Source organism: Balaenoptera musculus, chromosome 8 (genome assembly GCF_009873245.2).
Source record: "Balaenoptera musculus isolate JJ_BM4_2016_0621 chromosome 8, mBalMus1.pri.v3, whole genome shotgun sequence".
Lineage (NCBI taxonomy): Eukaryota > Metazoa > Chordata > Mammalia > Artiodactyla > Balaenopteridae > Balaenoptera > Balaenoptera musculus.
The window spans coordinates 70,785,700-70,790,699 of record NC_045792.1 but is presented as its reverse complement, the minus strand read 5'-3'; the positions used below and the strand labels follow the sequence as shown (position 1 = coordinate 70,790,699).

At 49.4% G+C, this 5,000-nt stretch overlaps 1 long non-coding RNA gene across 1 annotated transcript; it reads left to right on the top strand.

The window, feature by feature from the left end:
* Positions 1-3,871: 3,871 nt before the first annotated feature.
* On the top strand, positions 3,872-4,731 carry LOC118899901. Its single transcript, XR_005021008.1, has 3 exons — positions 3,872-3,911; positions 4,180-4,341; positions 4,577-4,731. It is a non-coding gene; the product is annotated as an uncharacterized LOC118899901 (long non-coding RNA).
* The last annotated feature ends 269 nt before the right edge of the window (positions 4,732-5,000 follow it).

The window sequence follows — 5,000 nt, the reverse complement described above, 5'->3', positions numbered from 1 at the left end:
ACTAACTTCTGAAAGCTGTCCTAACTGGCCCTCTGGGGAGTCACTCCTTCCCTTCTCTTTTGGAGCCCTGTCATCTTCACTTCTCTGCCACTTGTGGTAGTGCTGAAGGTCTCTGTTTAGGAAGTGCTCACCCCTCCATAACACCATCCTCATTTATTCATCAACACACATCATGGAGTGTCCACTATGTGCCAGATACTGGTCGAGGTGTTGGGGATACAGCAGTGAACAACACCAAGACCCTGCTCTCATGGTGCTTACTTTGTAGGGTAAGGTGACAGATAATAAACAAATAAGCAAGGAAGTATATGATGTCAGGAGCTTATAAGTTCTATGAAGAAAACGAAAGCAAGGCAAGGAAACAAAGTGATGAAGATTATTCCATTATGTGGAGTGGTCAGGGAAGACCTCTCTAGCCTGATTCCATTTGAGCAGAGACCAGAATGAAGGGAGGGCAGAAGCAGATATCTGGAGTCAGATAGAGGGAAGAGCACGTGCAAAGGTCCTGGGGCAGGACTGTTTGTCAGCTTTAAAGTGCAGCAAGGAAGCTGGTATGTCTGGAGCAGAATGACTAAGTGGGAGAGTGGTAAGAGATGAGGCCAGAAAGGGAGCAAAGGATTTATATTCTGAGATGGAAAGCCACCAGGGGGCTTGAACAGAAGAGAAGAATGTCACCATCTGACTTACATTTTAATAGGCGCATGCTGGTTATGGAGAGCAAGGACACAGCAGGGAGACCAATTAGGAGGCTATTGAAATAATCCAAGTGAGTGCTGATGGTGGCTTAGATGTGGGTGGCAGCAGTGGACATGGTGAAAAGTGGTTGGATTCCAGATATGTTTTGAAAATGGAACCCACAAGATTTATTTGTGATTGGATGTAGGCAAGAGACAAAAGAGGAATTAAGGATGACTCCTGGAAGAATGGAGTTGGGGAAGAGTGGGCTTGTGGGTGGCAGACCCAGAGTCCAGGTTGGCACAAAATTTGAAATGCATTTTCAACATCCAGGTGGAGAGGTCAAGTAGGCAGGGGATTTATGAGGCTGAAGTTCCAAAGGGGAGGTCTGGGCACATGGCAGTCCTGACCACTCAACCTCTAAGACACCTCTCGAGTCTCTCCAACCCCGCTGTCACCATCCTGGACTACACTGCCGCATTGCTGGCCTGGAAGCCCACCATAGCCTCCTAGTTCCTCTCCTCACTTTCACTCTTGTCCCAGTAGAATCCATTCACTACACAGCAGCTTCCATCTCTACGACTGCATCTGGAACAGAGATCCCCTTTGATCATTCCATGCTAGCCTGGTTTCCTTTCCTGTCTTCCGACACTCTGAGTACAATCCTGCCTTGGTGCCTTTTACTTGCTGCTTTTCTGCCAGCTCTTCCCAAGATCGGCTGCTTTTCATATATCAGGTCTCAGCTCAAACTTGCCTCCTTGAGATGACTCTGACCATCCTCTCTATAGTAGCTGGGTCACATCACCCTGCTCATTTCCTTCTTAGCACAATCACTCTTTAATTATCTTCTTTATTAGTTTGTACATTGATTGACGTAGCCCCAAGAAGTCAGGGATGCTTTGTTCACCATGGCATTTCCAAAAACCATCACAGCGGCTGTCACATAGTAGGAGCTTGATAAATGTCAAATGAATGAATGGGTGGCCTCATAGCCTTTGAATCTCTCTGCATATATTTGAACTTCTTGAAAAGTGTCATTAATGAGGATGGTTGTATTTTTTCTAAACTGGATAGTCGCATACATGATTAGACATACATGCTGGGTCACCTTTGCTCTTCCCAGGCAAGACTCAGGCCCATCTGCCTAGACCATGATCTTTTATGTTGATCAAATACACATGGCCTGCTGCAATATTGTCATAGCATACTATAGAAAGATTTGGTGCTTATTATAACCTTGAGTCTTTTCCTTTGACTTACACTCACAATGAGGAATGTGAATAGTTGTTATATTAGTAATTTAGTTTGACACAAATATTTCTTCCCCCTTGTTCAAGTCTCAGCAGAATGCCTGGCACATAGTAGGCACTCAATAAATATTTCTTGGATGAATGATTCAATCAAACCCTTTAATTGAAGAGTACCCTGAAATTTCCAGGTGAGCTCTTCAAGCTGCTTATGCAAATCTGGATTCTTCTCAAACCCGAGCAAGCAAAGAAAACACAGAAATATATTGGATTCTGAGACTTAAACGATTACAACTTTGCTTTGTGTGTTTTGCATTCATAAAAACCACCTCAGGGCTGTCATCAAGGTGCCTTTACAATAAGTAAATGTTATATGTTTGAACTTACCAAACACATTTAATATTTTATCACTTGTGGCTTAGAAATCTAAACTGCTTTGACAGTTTTTAACTTGATTTGTAGCTTTATCTTCTTTGGTAATTAGGAAGCATGATTTTAAAATGCATACACACTCTGGTCGTACGAGGCCACTTTTATATTAGACTTTTATGTTATCCTTCCAAGTGGGATTTTGTTTGCTGCAAGGCTCCTGCTGCTTGAAGAGTTTGGGAATCACTGAACTCGGGGACCTTTACAGACTTCGCCAGGGCTGGGCCCCATGCTTGCCTGGGGTCACTCTCTTGGTCGTGCCACCACCTCTTTGGGGAAAGATTGGCCAACACCAGCATCCCATCCCTGTTGCCAAAAGATCAGAGAGAAGTGTGTCCACCCCTGGACCTGGGACCATTTAGTCCTAGTGCTGGCTTGGGGGCAGGGAGGGAAAAGGATGTCAATTTTGGAAGCAGAAAGAGTCCAAGCTCTTATATTGTAGAGTGTAGTCGAGGATGCCCCTCAGAGTCACAGGTGCTGGACTTGTCTTGGGAGAGGCCAATGGCAATGGACTGAAGGACCTACGGTGGGGCGTCCCCCAGCACCTCTCCTTCCATCTCAAAGCTGAGAAGAGGGGCGGGCTGGGTGATCTGGGGCAGGGCACACCTCACCCCGGGCTTTGGTTCTCATCTTCACAATGAGGGGCTCCTTTGGCAGCAGGGAGGGAGGGAGGGCTCCCTTCTCTCTCCACCCTTTCCAGTCCTCCCTCCTCGGTTCTCTTGGCCTGCTTGCCGGGGGCTATAAATGGAGAGCCGGCCTCTGGGCAGGAATGCAGGCCTGCCTGGGCCCCACAGAGTTGCGCCCTCAGGGAGCGGCCGGCCCCAGGGCTCCCGGCAGCCTTTATATATATATATATATATAGCCTCTGGAAACCCAATCCAGCCTGCACCTGCCCCGGTCTTCAAGCACCCTGCCCTTGCCCAGGCTGGACCTGTGGTCTCTTCCCCCGCGGTTGGCACAGGCTACATATCTAGCTGGGGGATGGGCCAGAGGGTGAAAACAGGAGCGGGCCAGGTGGGGCAGGGCCAACCCCGGGTCCCCTCTCTGTCTCCAGACTTTCCCTTCCTGCCCCTGGATCCACCTCGAACACCCGCTTCTGTCTCTACCAACCTTGCTCCTTGGGAAACTGCCTGCCAGCTGGATATGGGTCCTGCCCTGGGGCCAGTCTGGGTTGGTCAGGAGGATAATTGACGCAGTCCTAGATTCAGGGTCAGGGTCCCAGAGATTCTCCACAATGGCCATACTTCCCACTTTGGGTACTCCCCAGCCTCCCACGTACAAGCAGGGCTTGGGAGTCTAGCGGATGAACTGGGAGCTGGAGAAAAGGGGTCCACGTGGAGGAGCAAGGGGACAGGGAGACAACAAATGGCACATGTACCCCCCCGCCTGTGGGCTGTGTGGGGTGGTGTGTTCACTGTGGGGACGCGTGCCCAGTCCTATGATTCGTTCACTCATTCAGCAACTATTTATGCAGCTCGTGTTCTGCGCCAGTTGCCGGAAATATAGCAGAAAACAAAACAGTCAACGTTCCCTGCCCTTGTGGAGCTGACATTCTAACAGGTAAGACTGACAGTAAACAATAAACATACTAACAAGTAAATTACGGAGTACGTTAGGAGGCAGAGGGATATTAAAAGCAGAGCGGGGTGAGTGGAATTGGGGCACCAGGGCAGAATTAAAAAGAGTGGTCAGGTTGACACAGTGACATTTGAGCAAAGAGGTAAAAGAGGCTTGGGAGCCAGCCACGTGCCCATCTGGGGAAGAACGTTCCCGGTAGAGAGAACAGATCATCATTGAGCACCTTGCCTGGGACAACTGCCTCCACCAGGACCAGAGGATTCTAAGGAGGACGAGATGGGTGTGGCTCCTGCTGTCCTAGGAGCCCTTGGTCTGAATGTCCGGCGCTGAGTGGGCTGGCTGAGGGCATGGGGGTGGCATGAGACAGGGCTGGAGGATGGCTTGGATGGGTGACCTGTGAGCACAGGATAAGGTAAGGATGCAATGCTTTGTGCACACAGAAACGTGTGTACAGTGCATTGTGTGCCCAGGGGGCGGGCGGGGAGCATGGGAGGTGCCGGGGGGAGCTCGGCATCACGGGAAGGGAAACCCTCACAGGCTGCACAGCTTTTCCCCCTGCCCGGCCCCTCACTCAGGTGCCATGTGCACCTCACTGCACGCACACCTCAGTCTCTGGGCAAACCTCCCACCTCCAGGTTCTTCTCCAGGCCCTGAGAAGCCAGGCGAGGGAAATTAGCAGGAGCCCAAACTGTTTGGCCGAGGCCCACTTTAAGAACCACTGATGCCTGGCTTCTGGAAAGACCTGAGGACTTCATTCATCCAGTCTCTCCCCTTCAAGCTTATCCTTTATGTAATTAAAGCCTTTCTCTGCCTCAGAGGTCTCTGTGGACCCAGATTCCTAGAGTCTGAAGTACAAACTCGCTCTGCTTTACTAAACTGCACAGATAAGGTGCCAATAGCTTAATGACTAGAGGTGCTAAGGAAGGCAGGGTTAAGGAAGGTGCCAATTATTCTTCCAGCCCAAGGGCATTAGGCTGTTGGGGGGAGGAGAACTTCATGAAAGAAGAGTTCACCACCTCCCCTGAACAAACTCTAAAAAAATATGTTTTTTTTAAAAAAAAACGCAAGTTT